This window comes from Acinonyx jubatus, chromosome D3 (assembly GCF_027475565.1).
Source record: "Acinonyx jubatus isolate Ajub_Pintada_27869175 chromosome D3, VMU_Ajub_asm_v1.0, whole genome shotgun sequence".
Classification (NCBI taxonomy): domain Eukaryota; kingdom Metazoa; phylum Chordata; class Mammalia; order Carnivora; family Felidae; genus Acinonyx; species Acinonyx jubatus.
Window position 1 is genome coordinate 37,025,232 of NC_069392.1, and position 14,258 is coordinate 37,039,489.

General features: G+C 44.8%; 1 protein-coding gene across 9 annotated transcripts in view; it reads left to right on the forward strand.

Annotated features, from left to right (window-relative positions):
- The window catches only part of L3MBTL4 (L3MBTL histone methyl-lysine binding protein 4), a 442,148-nt gene that overhangs the window by 402,212 nt on the left and 25,678 nt on the right, over nucleotides 1-14,258 (forward strand). The window lies entirely within an intron of this gene.

A 14,258-nucleotide genomic window follows, 5' to 3' on the forward strand; every position in this document is an offset into this window, starting at 1 on the left:
TTTTGAAAAACCACACTTCTGGATGCACCCTCTTCTCATAATAACAAAGTCTCACTGAATCAGAATGATGAAAGAGAAGCGTATCTTAGTTGAGGGAAGACACCTGAATGTGAGCGGTTTGTAAAGGCCTGTAAAGGTGCGCCATCTAAATGTACAGTAAGATCATGATTTTCTTTGTGGAAGAGAAAACTGACTATTTCAAGGCAATTCCAAAGAGCAAAACCGGGGCTAATGGATAGAGGTTCAAGGAGGCACTGTTACTTCAACCTAAGGAAAGCCCAGCACACATTCATGGCCGTGCTGGGGCGGAGCGATTTACCGCATGGCAGGTGACACTGCTACCGGAGGTGGCGGGGAGGAGATGGGCTCCTGCCTCAGGAGAAACCCAGAAACCCAGACCCCTTGCCCTCCAAGGGGCCAGCTCAGCACCAAGTCTGAGCCCACACTGCTAGGATCCAAATCCTGCTCCTCCTACTCATTAACTCTGTAACCTCAGGCAACTTACTTAACCCCTCTCTGCCTCAGTTTCCTCACCATAATGGGTGTGATAATTTTGAGGAATTATATATGGAGAAAAAAAAACTTGTAAGTTAGAACAATGAGTTGCAGGTACATAGTAAGTGCCGTATGACTGTTTGTTAGAAGAGGAAGAGGGATGAATGGGAGCAGCTGGGGCCTGATCTTCCTACCAGTATCCTCAGCTGCTGCCGGCATTTTGAGGCTGCTGATTTCCTTTAGAGCCATGATTCTTTATAGCCGCCAACTCGTTCACTCATTCATTCATTCACTTAACTTTATTAATAGGTGAGCGTCTATAATTTTCTAGTGCAAAACATATTTTTTAGTTAGCTAATAAGTACTTTAATCAGCTGGAAAAGCACATAGAAAATTTTTTGATTGTTGCCAATTCCATTCTTGTGCTATCTGAATAAAAACGATTAGGAAAAAACAGTATTTATTCATGTTGTGTCCTTGTAGAAAATAATGGCTTTAATCACAATGCCACTTTTTAATTATTTTTTCTACATAGGTTGAAATAACCAAAGGAGTCGTATCATTGTTATTATGCTGCATAATTTTACAAAATTTTTGTTTGAAGGATCTATCAGTGGAATTATTATTATTTTTTAGTGGGCTATGAATGGTGAGGCTCTTCTGTTTCAAATGAACAGCTCTGATTATTTCTAAGGATTTCTTGTCCTAAGAAAGTGGAAAAACAGCAAACCTACACAAGCATTAACATGCTCTGAAACAGGTATCCAGGTAAGCCCATCGTATTTTAGTTTGGAAATAAAGGATGAGATATCAAAAGTTGCTTCATTACACGTAACCGTGGGCATATTCTCTTTCGGATTCAGTGAAGTGAATCTAAACCCTTGTTGGGTCAGTTTGGGGAGACCTGTATGGCTTGGTGAAATGTGAACATAAAGTGCTCTGAGCCCCTTTCCTCCTTGCTGAGATTATCCCCAGATCTACCTAGAACATTCTTTCCCTTTGGAGAAAACAAGGGTGGGTCCATGTCTTCTCGGCACAGCACATGTCATTCCTCTTCTTTGAAGGCCCCAAGCTCCTCCCACTGACCGTGGAAGACCCAGCCCCAGATCCTCCCATGATCCACAATCATCTTCTCCTTGTGCACCCTTAAACTCGGTACATGACTCTGTCATTGTGTTATTGCATCACGACAACAAATCCTTTGCACCTCTGCCTTTCCTCCTGGATCGTGAATTCCGTGAGGGCAAAAAATAAGTCTTGTTGATTTTTGCCTTCCAAGCACCTGGCACTGCTTTGGATGCATGAATATATTGTTGGCCACGTCTAGAGCTCAGAGTGGTGCAGTAGATGCCCCTGGATAAGAGGGAGGAAGAGGAGTGGAGGTATGAGACAGAGCCCACCAGTGCATGGGAGGAACCAAGCCAAGGATGCCCGCCTCCCAGTCTCCCAGGGGTGGCCCATTCAGCCCCAGACTGGGACAGCCAGTGGTGAATTTCTCAGATGACTTAATATTTTACAGCTAAGCAGAAGTAATTCCCAAGAATTCTAATGTGGCTAAAGTTGCTATATTAAAATTTTATTACAGAGATAGTTAAAGGTGGCTAGCTAAGTAAAGGGCATGTTTTGGTAACTCCTTGCTATTTTAATTAATTAATTAATTAATTAATTAATTAAAGGTTATTTATCTATTTTGAGAGAGAAAGTGCACATTCACAAGTGGGGAAGGGGCAAGGAGAGAGGGAGAAACAGAATCCCAAGCAGGCTCCACGATGTCAGCACAGAGCTGGACATGGGGCTCAAACTCATGAACTGTGAGATCATGACCTAAGCTGAGATCAAGAATCAGACGCTTAGCCTACTGAGCCACACAGGCACCCCACTCCTTGCTATTTTAAACTTACTTAAAAATGTTTTGGGGGTGCCTAGGTAGCTCAGTCGGTTAAGCATCAGACTTCAGCTCAGGTCATGATCTCACCGTCTGTGAGTTCGAGCCCCGTGTCAGGCTCTGTGCTGACAGCTCACAGCCTGGAGCCTGCTTTGGACTCTGTGTCTCCCTCTCTCTCTGTCCCTCCCCCGCTCACACTCTGTCTCCCTCCCTCAAAAATAAATATTTAATATAGTGTTGACTGAGGTAGTTCCTTCCTCCTCAAAAAATGTTTTCACATGCTGGCTGTGATTTTTTTCTTTGTTTTACCTCTATTGTTTTCTTCTTTCCCCTCTCTAGTTACAGAATCGTGTAAGTGCGAACATAAGTAAACAGGTAAATAGAATAGGCAGCTCTTGTGTAGACAGAAGGTATAAGTGTCAAGAGACTAACTGGCAGTGTGACTTGCGGAGAGTCACTTAAAGTCAATCCACAGAACTTTTCAAGGTCTATTAACCACCAAGCCCTGTACATCTCAGTGACCAAATGAGAGATAGACTCTGCCCTAAAAAAACTTAATATCTATCCAATCCTTTGGCTAACATGTACTTATTAAGGGCCTTTGTGTGCAAGGCACTGTGCAAAGCCCTGCGTGTATAGTAACAGAAATGCCCTGGAAGTATTCTTGCACCTGACGTCCTGCGTTAGCCAAGCAAAGAGAAGAGGGGAGGGCGTTCAAGGAGGAAAGAACAGCAAGACACATTCAGGGGACCTACTATGTCTGGGCCATGGGAATGGGAGGACAGAGGTGTGAGAGGTCAGAGAAGGAGGGAGGGAGGGAGATGAATACATTAGGGAGGAAGAAAATGCTATTTATTCAATCCCAGGTATCACGATTTGTACACGCATGTCCCATTTCATCTTCATGGCACCCTTAACTGCTGTTGTCACATGAAAGGGACCATTGGTGAGCCCTGGAACAGAAGGGTAGCCCATCTTCATTCACAAAGAAAGAAAGAAAGAAAGAAAGAAAGAAAGAAAGAAAGAAGAAATATACTGCAGGCTGAAAGGAATTCTCAAGGCATCCACTGGACTTTAGGGACTCGGGATGTATAATAATGCTTTAGGTGGAGCTGATGGCTGTCTTTGCTCTCTCAGATGAAATGGAATGTTATGGAAAATGAAATGTGAGATTCAGAGAGGTTAAGTAACATGCCCAGATCACACAGCTCCCCTCTGCAGTAGTGGAATTGGAACCCGGATCTCTCTGACCCCCAAACCCTTCCACAACAGTAGGCTTCAGGCAAAATAAAATAATTCCTATGGCAGAAGTATGCGTTGTTGTGGGAAAATAGGAAGGGTACTTTATTCCAGCAAGGAAAGAACAGGGATAGTGTTTCAGAACATTCATTACAGTGAAACGAGTGGGGCAAATTAAAAGGTGTTATAGGTCCTTCTACCTCCAAAATGCTGTGGCTTTATAAATGGTGTCATCCTGTTAAAAGAAAAGGCTCTGGCTTGTATTGTTCATAGCTCTCTACCTTAACTCACATTTATTTAATACATGTGATATGTTACGATCCATGCACATAAACAGGACTGATAATGACAAAATATAGGGAGAAGAGTATGTTCATTTTCTTACCAACAGTCCTTTTTTTTTTCCCATAGGGAAACATAATTCTGGGTTTGTGACTAAATTCAGTTTGTTGGGAGGTGAGGTTGGATTTCACTAAAGCTGGGTGCATTCTTTTCTACAAAATGGTTTCAGTGTATTGTGTTTCAGTGAATCCCCATGTGAATTAATAGCAACCAGACATTGCCTTCCCTTTGTTCTCTTGTTTTCTGCAGGTTTATTCCTTGTAAGAAGACATAGGTTTCTTTGGGTAAAAGATTCTCAGGAATCTATAACTAGGCACTTAAGCAGGAGCAGAGTTGTAAAGCAGTTGCCATTTTAGAAGATTTATTTTGTGCAGCAGAAATAGGAAATTGATAGCACAGCACTCAGCAGGACAAGTAACCTTCCTACTTTATGAAACTTAGTTTCTGAACCAGAGCCCTCAGAGGACCTCATCTTAGCAGCTCTCCAGACAGAAGATCCAAAGCAGGCTCTGAGCTGTCAGCACAGAGCCCGATGAGGGGCTCGAACTCACAAACCCCAAGATCATGACCTGAGCTGAAGTCGGACGTTCAACTGACTGTATCACCCAGGTGCCCCTATCAAAATAATCTTCTTAAAATCCTACTTTGGTCATCTCATTTCCCTGCTTAAACTCCATTCCTGCTCCCGTGGCCAAACAGACCCCAAACCCTTCCAACTGAGTCTCTGCTTATTGCTCATAGCATTCTCTGATGGCTTCCTGGTTAGAAACTGCAGGCTGACCTCACTGCCACCTGTCCAGATAGCTGGATTTTTTCACCCACCTGAACTGTGAGGCACCCCCCCCTCCACTTGCCTTGGCTCCTGGTCTGGTCACCCCCACCTCCAGCAGCATCTACCCAAGCTCTTTGCTTGGCCTGGGATGGAAACTCTCCAAACTGATTCTTCACTCAGTCACTGAGCAAGTATTTATTGTGCTCCTAGTATGTGCCAGCCATAGTGACAAAAGACCGGGTGTGCCCTCAGGGACAACCAGTCTTATAGTTTCATAGGCCGTGTGATTTGGCCCACCTCTGTGATTTAAGGCTTTGCTTCTCAGTTATGGTCCTTAGACCAATCACAATGGCATGACCTGAGAGCTTGTACTAACTATCAAATCTCAGCTCCCCCACCATCCATCCTGTATTAACAGTATTCCCACATGAACCGCATTGCACAGCAGAGCGTGAGAAGCTCTGCATTAAGGCTCACAGAGTCGGGGTGCGTGGGTGGCTCAGTCGGTTAAGTGTCCAACTCTTAATCTTGGCTCAGGTCTTGATCTCAGGGTCATGAGTTTGGGCCCTGCATTGGACTCTGCACTGGGCCTGAAGCCTACCTTAAAAAAAAAGACAGTCAAGTTGGGTGGGTGAGTTGGTTCCATTTATGTTTTCTTTGCTCTATGATGATTATATATTATAAGTATATATAAGTAAACTTATAGGTTTAAATTGTCCTTCATTTAGTAAATAACATTTATTTATTTTTGAGACAGAACGAGACAGAGCATGAGCGGGGGAGGGGCAGAGAGAAAGGGAGACACAGAATCCGAAGCAGGCTCCAGGCTCTGAGCTGCCAGCACAGAGCCCAACACAGGGCTTGAACTCACAGACCACAAGATCATGACCTGAGCCGAAGTCAGACACCTAACTGACTGAGCCACCCAGGCGCCCCCTCATTTAGCAGACTTTTTAAGGACTTGTTAACATAAGTTACATCATTTGGTGCTGCAGAGCACAACCAAATTACAAGCAGCAAATACAGACCTGTCTGTATTGTGTAAAACATGAGCACTTCCCAGATATTGCTCATGTTGCATTTTGCACATATTGAAGGTATACTCACATCCAGGGAATGGTGGTGCTAGTTCACAGATTATAAATTGGCATCTGTAAGCCATTTTTGGTCATACACATGTTCGTGTGGCCAACACGGAGTTTTCATAAATTTTTTATTCGTTATGAACAGGTTTTCACATAGAAAGCCAGACTTCTGGCTTCTCTTGAAAATTGGGCAGCCCTGGGCCCACTTTCCTGATGTCACAGTGGGCTGGCACTGGGGGTCTTCTCCTGTACATAGGGGCATGCTCTCCAGTTCACCATGGCTCCACCCACGTCACTGTCACTCCTCCTAGGCCTGCCTGGCCCCTATAGACAATGGGGCCTGAGAACCTATGCTAGGACCTAGGGGTACACAGAGTGAGCCTGCCTCGTGTTTGCCCCATTATAGTTACCTTCAGAGTCTTTGTAAAGAAGCAGCCCCCATGGGAAGAAAATAGGGAACCTACCATTGGTGAGGACAGACAAATGACTCTAGGTTAGTGATTCTCAACCCTACGTGACAGGAGCTGGTAAGAGTACCAGTGCCCACTTCCCACCAGCATTGCCCAGACATCCCGACTTCATTGCTATGGGCATCACCAGATTTTACAGTCTCCACAGGTGATTCTAATCTGACTGGAGACCCACTGATCTAGGCCATCTACAGTCCTTGCAAAATGAAACTGCAACAACAGGCCGAAGTCAGGAAAATATATATACACATATGCTCATGTGCATAAATTGAAAGGATTGATGTTGAAGCCTCATCACTCTGGACATTGGTAATTCAACATGTATGATAGTTTTGTCTAGGAGCCGGCCTATCATTTACCCTTCTTATCCGTAGAAGAGAGTTGGCCAAGCAAATGAGCACTTGTAAGCAAGATTGCTTTAAACTGCTTTATAGAAACTAAATTTTTTTTTTGAAGGATTTGAATTCAAACACTGACTTGAGCTAAATATAATTTGTATTCCCTCTTACAAAACCAAAAATTTGGAAGATACCAGCAGGCGTGGTGAATGTATCATACAGAGCCCCTTCCACAATTGTAGAATTGCTTTCTTGTGTGGTCTGTTATCACCTCGCCTAAAATTCTATTCGTGCTTTAATTACCTTAAAATAATGCTTATTACTGTCAGAATTTGGCCATTTAGGGCACAGAAGTGTTCATCCAAGAATGTCATTAGAGGAAAAGTTCTGCTAATGTGCCTGCTGTAATGAAACCATTCCCCCTTCCCAGGCCCCAGATTGGCTGTTGCATGGTAGCATCTGGCAATAAATCTCTGCTGTTTTGGGGCAGATTCTCTTGATTAGAGGTCTGACAATCACCAGAGTAATTCATAAGATGACTTTATGCAAGAAATTTCATGATTTCTAATGGCTTCTAATGGTTTAATATTTTAATGTAATTACGCTTAATTATACATTGTAATATGCATTGGCCAAGCTTGGGAACTGGGTCTTAGTAAAATGTAGCTAATGGAAAATTTTCCTCCAGCTTTTTTTAAACAAGGAATTAAGTCCTGACGTGAAACTGAATGCAAATCCAACAAGCAGTCTCTTGCCAGAGAAAATATTGGCGTAATACATTTGAATGGCCCAGTTTGTCAGCTCGCTTGGCTAAATCCCCAAATCATACACTGTTTTAGAATTATTTCAGAAGTTCTATTTCCCACCTTTCCACTAACCTACTTTTAGTAATTTCTGTTTGGTTTTATGAATTTTTATCAACAGGCAGTCTGGGTGAGGGAGATTTGGGGAGACACACGCAGAATAATGTTATTTATTATGATCACCAGTAAAGGGGGTGAGGGAGACAGAGGCAAAACTCATGCCCTGGGCAGGTTTGGGGGTGTCATTTATCTATGCTGCCCACGGTGAGTGGATGTAAAGACAGAATAAAGAGCAGAACTAAAATATAGTGTGTTCCCATTTCGCACGTCCCCTCGAAGCTAAGCAGTGACGTAGTGTTCGGATTCCATTTGTGCTGTCTTTGGGTTTGCAGACAGTCGGGGATTGAGCAAGGGAGGGCGGTGGTTACATGTTAGAATTCATATGAATGTGTTAAGGCTTACATCTCATTGTACTTTTGAGAAATAAACCCATTTTAGAATGCCCTCCTGCTCTCTATTCTCTCCTCCCTCTTCTCACTTCCTGTCACCTTCTCTCTCCCCCATGGCACTCAAAATACACCGAACATAAGGAGCACAGCACCTCAGACCCTTCCCAGCCCTGAGCCTTTTCAGAAGCACAGTGGCAGCTATTGGGCAAAGGCCCCTTGAGGCCGGGTTACCCGGAGCCCAAGCCAGACTGCAGGCCCCAGCCAAGCAGCAGGACCTCAGAGGCACCTGAAACACACGGTGCCAGACTTCTCGCTGACGGAGAACATTCCTACTTGCTTTTCAGTTGGGGGTTGCTCACTCCCTGGCCTGGAAGAAAAGGTAGAAAACGAGAGAGGGGTCATTCCTGACATTTACATAGTGCTGTCTCATACAAGTGATTTGATTCCCTGAACAATCCTGTGTCACTAACTCCATTTTCCAGTTGAAAACACGGAGGCTCTGGGAAGCCGGACATCTAGGTGAGGTTTACATGGCGAACGCACAGTGGTCCTGATTTCGGACCCAGGTCTGTGGCCCAAGTCCATGGCACCCTGCACATCACCATGCCAGTCACAACAGCCAGATGCGCACATTCAGGCAGTTCCCCAAATAGGACAGGCTCCCACTGGAACAGAACTCTCGTTTTGTTTTTAGCAGATTTTAAGAGTGCCTATTTTGAAATCTTTGCTTAAGGGCACATTCTAATGTTTAGGAAAGTAAAAAAAAAAAAAAAGAAAAAAAAAAAGCCCTAGCCACCAGAGGCAACGAAGGGAGATGAAACCTTCCTCCACAGGCTTCCAGGGACAGTTTTTTAAAGGCTACCTCATCTTATGACAACTGCATGGGAACATGGACATGTAAACCTGGTAGAGATGAGAAAACAGCATTAAGTTAACGGCAAGAGCAGAGATATGGGAGTCAGATGCTTGAGTTTGAGCCCTGTCTCTGCCATTTGCTAGCTCTGTGACTGTTGACAGGTCACTGGGCACCCTGTGTACCGGGAACCGCGGGGTCCCACAGGACCGAGGCGCAGCTCAGACACCATAGCATGTGAACTGCACTCCTGACCCAGTGAAAGACTCCACAGGGGAAAGGTGTTCTCATTCGTGTGTATTCCCAGCCCGTGGCCTGAGTGGGACACATCAAAGGCACGCACCTCCTTCCACCTCCTTCAGCATCTCCAGCACCTTATTCTCGGGTGAATCGGCTGCTCCAGAAGTACACGTTTTGTGAATTGGTCACTCTCTTTGAACAGGTCGCTCTTAATTGCAGACCCAAATCAAGACTACATTATTGCCCCCTTGGATTGCTGGCTGGTCCTAGGTCAGTGCGCCCAGAGTCACTGCTACACCGTGTCCCTCTCTGACCCTCAGCAGCATCCACTCCCCCGGTGCCAGCCACAAAGTCCGCCCACTGAATTAGCCTGTCTCCTGGTGTTCGCCTGCAGTGTCGACCACCCCTTACTCAGTACTCTACTGTCTCTATCGTACGCATTCCACCCCAGTCCTGGGTGCTGTAAACTCAGCCCCACAGACGTCAGACGTCAGGCTCTAACTGCCACCTCCCGGGCAGATGAAGAACTCCCTCAGTGTGCTGTCTGCCTACACCCTCATCTCCAGACCAATTGTCACCTCTGTGTTGACAATATTCCTTGTAATTTCAGTCTCCTGAAGTCCCTCCATGAAGGCCGTGTAATATAGTCATTTGAGAGCACAGACCAGGAAGCCAGACAGCGAAACCTTCTAGAAGGTTTTGTAGGCAAATACTGTTCCCTGTCTGTGCCTCATTTTCCTCACTTAAAAAGCTGAAAACAGTGCCTGGCACACAGCAAGTCCTGCCTGCACGTGGGGCCTCGTGGGGTGGTGCCAGCTTGGGGAGGCAGAGGGAAGGAGGGCCGGGCTTTAGTGCTGGGAACAGAACAAGCAAAACCATTTACTCAGTGTTTCATAATATACTGTCCACCAGCAACAGTAGCTTCCCTCAAGGGCCATTTCAGGTCAGCCTTAACTAAGGCCCATCTTCTGGTTTCCCGCTGCTTCTCCCAGTATCGCCTGTCACACGATCACCTCTGCCTCAATCTGTTATGTACTTCCGTCCCAGTGCATGCTTCGCCTTTCCGTCTTCACTCGTTTGCCTTGGGCTCTCATTTGAACTTGGAGTAGGTAAGAGCTTTCTACTTAAATTTCAGAGCCGTTTATAAATAGGTTGCTTAGTTTCAGCCAGCAGGTAAAAGCTTTCATTAAATTGTCCCTCCTTCCCATAGTGCTATTATGTGGAGCTCTCAGAAGGGAAGAGTTAAGAATGCTATTTTCCTAGTCATTAAGGAAGCCCGGTTTGAGGCCCAAGCTGCTGTTTTCCTTTTCCCTACCTAGACTTGACCAATATGACTCTGACGGATTGCCTATACCCATCAGGTTTTCCCCCCTCAGAACGCTCTCCTGAAGTCACCTAGATCATTATCCATGATTCAGGACCAAAGTCCAACAATAATTCAGAAACAGGGCTCAGAGTCACTCCGCACACAAATTATTTTAGCATCTCCATTAATTTCCTCACCAAGAGAGAAATGGGAACACAAGCAGCAGAAGCTACCTTTGATAGAATAATAAAGGAAGGTGAGGGTTGGGGGTCTACCCAGATGTCTCCTTTTCAGTGTTCCTTTTTATTTTTTTAAAGTTTACTTATTTATTTTGAGAGAGAGAGAGAGCGCGCGCAAACAGGGTAGGGGCAGAGGGAGAGAGAGAGGGGATATGCACCGTCAGTGCAGAGCCTGATGTGAGACTCGATCTCATGAACCGTGAGACCATGACCTGAGCCAAAATCAAGAGTCAGACACTGAACCAACTGCGCCACCCGGGCCCTCCAGAGGTCTCCCTTTTTCTATTCAAAATTGGAAAGGGAATAGCCTCTGAAGTATTGGGAAAGGCGTTTTCAGTATTATACCCAAATATTCAGTTATACCAAGGATTTCTTGCATTGTTACAGTTACATAATTAAGCACGTATAACATTTCCTTTGGAGTTATATTCACTCGTCAACATCTTCAGTTTTGAATGCCATACAGAAACCACTAAAAAGAGGAAGCTGTAAAAATGACTGAACAGCAGCCATGTTTAGGTGGCACATAGAAGTTGTAACTAGAGATTTGAGTGGGAAGTATTCTAGAATAAAGTGTAGCCCAGAGATGGGCTTCGGCAGTGCTGTCACCCTTCAGAAATGCAGCCACAATGATTTATCCTGGCATTCCCCCCAGATTACACTGGTATGGCCTCGTAAATTTATGTGGCCTTAGAAGAGAGTTTCAGATGATCTTGCTGTTCCCAATGAGAATAAAATCTGACACAATGCAGCCTCACTGTGTAATTGAGGAATATTGAGTATGAGGCTATCAGTTCAAAAGGAAGACTGGAGTACAGAGGGGCAGCCTCATTCCCTGAAAGGTCAAGGTTACTGGGGAGGCAGGAGGGATCTTCTGACCTCAGAGACTTGCTGTTTCTCATTTATTTCAGACACATTTTCCATTGCCGCCGTTGCGTTCTGTCACCATTCAGTCTTGTTCTCAATGTTTTCCCTTTCAAATGGTTTGTTAGAAGCTCTGCAAAATGTTCGTAAATATTACCCCTTACAACAAACAGGGCTTTGAGAGTGTGGTGACAGCTTACCTGAGTTAGTCTTCTTGAAACACAGGCTGTATTACAATTCTCTTCTCTTCTGCTGTTTTTAATCCCCACTCACCCACACAAAGAAGCAGATATTAGCAGCTTGCCTTTTGTAGTTGATAATTAAGAACAAGATTTTGTGATTGTTTGGGGTGTTGGTGTTACCACCTTGTTCTCTTAACTCATTAGCAGAGATGCGGGTATCTTGTGACTGAGTAATACTGAAGCGTTCGGTCCTTCAGACATCACCTTACTTGAATGACAGCATTTTCACAAGATTTTCAAGAGAAAAGTAGCCTTTTAGAGAGAATTACTGATTCCAAATGCATTTGCATTTTCAGCAGAGGTTCAAAGCATGGTTATGTAGGCGAGTGTCATTTACTTGAGAAAGAGGTTTGCCGATATCAATACAAGGGAGGCGTTGCCTCCATGTTGGAAATGCAGGCCTCAATTAATGACAGACCGTGTGTTTCCTTGTGATATGGGCAACATTTCTTATGAGGCTCCCGTTACAAAGTCCCATCAGCTCATATTACTGTCCGTGTGCAGAAGGGAAAGACCCAAGGAAATTGCCGTTTCTGCTGAGGTAGTAGGGCCCTCAGCCCATTTCCTCAGTTGCCCCTTGGTTGTTAATTGAATTTCTGAGATGACAGGTTTGAAGTAATTACATAGAAGTTACCTAGAAATAGTTGCTCAGTAGTTACATTTACTAATACTCATAAAAAATATAACTTTTAAATTCTGCATCATTTTATGTATTCACATAAATGGGAAAGAATAGTCAATGAATCAGTTCCAGGATAAATCATACAATCTCTCATCCCACCACATTCCTATTTCACTAGACATGCATGTAATACATGTGATCGCTTTGACCCAATCCTGTGCACGTTTTTAAAATGACAATTACACTGTCATTTTGCGAGGTATGATGAACGTGTAAACTTAGCATGCCTCAAATGTATACCGTAAATACAATAGGATCATAAATGTATGATGATTCTTCTGAGCTTTAATTTATCCTGGTTAGTTTTTAAATCTGCAAAGAGCATATTTTTCTATCAGTATTTTCTAGAAGCATGCCCGTTGGCTGTGTCCTACTAAAGGCTGTCAATTTCAGGTGGCAGTGACCTGCTTCAGACTAACTGTATGTTCTTGGCTCCTGTGCTAACACATCATCAAGAAAACATGTCTGACTGTGTCCACAGCTCGGTGGATCTGGGAAATCAGTTCTGCACGGTGCAAAGAAACCACCACACTAAATGAAGAGAGCAGATTGCCCAAGGCAGGCACACAAGGGGCATGTGGTCAGAAAAATGTGAAAAGGGCAGGGCAGCAGGTGCAGGACCAAGGTGCAGGGGGAGTGGGCAGCCTGCGTAGGAAGAGGGGGGCACAGGTGTTGCTCGGGTGGAAGCTGATGACTCCATGGCTGGGCTCCCGATTTTCAAAAGACAGTTGAAACGCAGACTGTAGTGGCTGATCGGGTTCCATCATTATCTCTTAACTTATGCCAGGTACTTGTTCCTGCCAGCTGTAAGTTTGGAGTGTTTTTCGTTTCACTTGTCTTTCCAAAACACACCCACACATGTACACATGCAGGCACACAACCTGCAAACAGTACAAGCTTCCCGTTTTCTTGAAGCTAATACATTGGAAACAGTCGGATATATTATCCGTGAATATTGGCGTGAAGTGATGTTTGTTTGGGGACAGAAAACAGATGATTGGCCAGAGCAGCTTTTGTGTGACTTAGAACCCAGCGTCTGACAAAACTTGAGTCCCATAATGAGGAGCACAGAGTTATCCCATGTGTTTGTTATCTTCTCCGGAACAAGTTGATTTTCTCAAATGTTGGTGTAATTTAGTGTTTCTTTTTATATTTCTAATAATTTTTAAGGATAAGACTGAAGTCTACAAAATACGAAGCTTACTAATTTCTTCTTATAACCAGGACAGCTAGCCTTAAAATAAATTTCCGTTTTTTGCCTGTGTATCTTCCACTCTTTGCGACCCACTGTGCCATCTGTAACTGACAGGTGAGAGCAGGCCAAGGAGGGTGAGGACCCAAAGGGGCCGGGGACTCGTGCCACAGTGCACGAGAACATACGCATGCTTTGTGCAAACACAGAAAACCAGGGACACGGGCAGGAGGGGCTCCCCAGAAATAGTAGGGAAATGTGTGGGCACAAACACAAGACACGCTTCCCAGACCGCGGCTGCCAGGGATTTCTGCCTCCCTGGCCCTCATCTCAGTGTTGACAAGGGAACCAGAACAAGGACCAAGAGAGCCCCCCTCTTCTGGGTGCACCGCTGTGTCTGGCTTCTCTGAAAGCAGAGGCTGCACTGGAAATATGTACAGCTCCTAAAAAAAGAAAATATCCCCTAAGCTGCTTCCTCATTGAATTTGCCCAAAAGGGAAATGAGAAAAGAAGCCCACAAACTAACGTGTCAGTGTGTTCTCAACAAAGGAAGGGATCACAAGTAACGCATAGGATGAACACCTAAGAAGGGGAGGTCAGTTTTGATTCAAAAAGGGGCAGCCCAGCTTCTGCCAAGTCGCTCCCTCTTCCAGAGTGGGAGAGAAGGCGGGGGAAGGTGCCTCAGAATGGAAACTGCCGGGCCATCAGGCCTGTCCTGGGCTGGAAGAGTTCCCCCAGGACCACTTTCAAAAGAGAACGGCT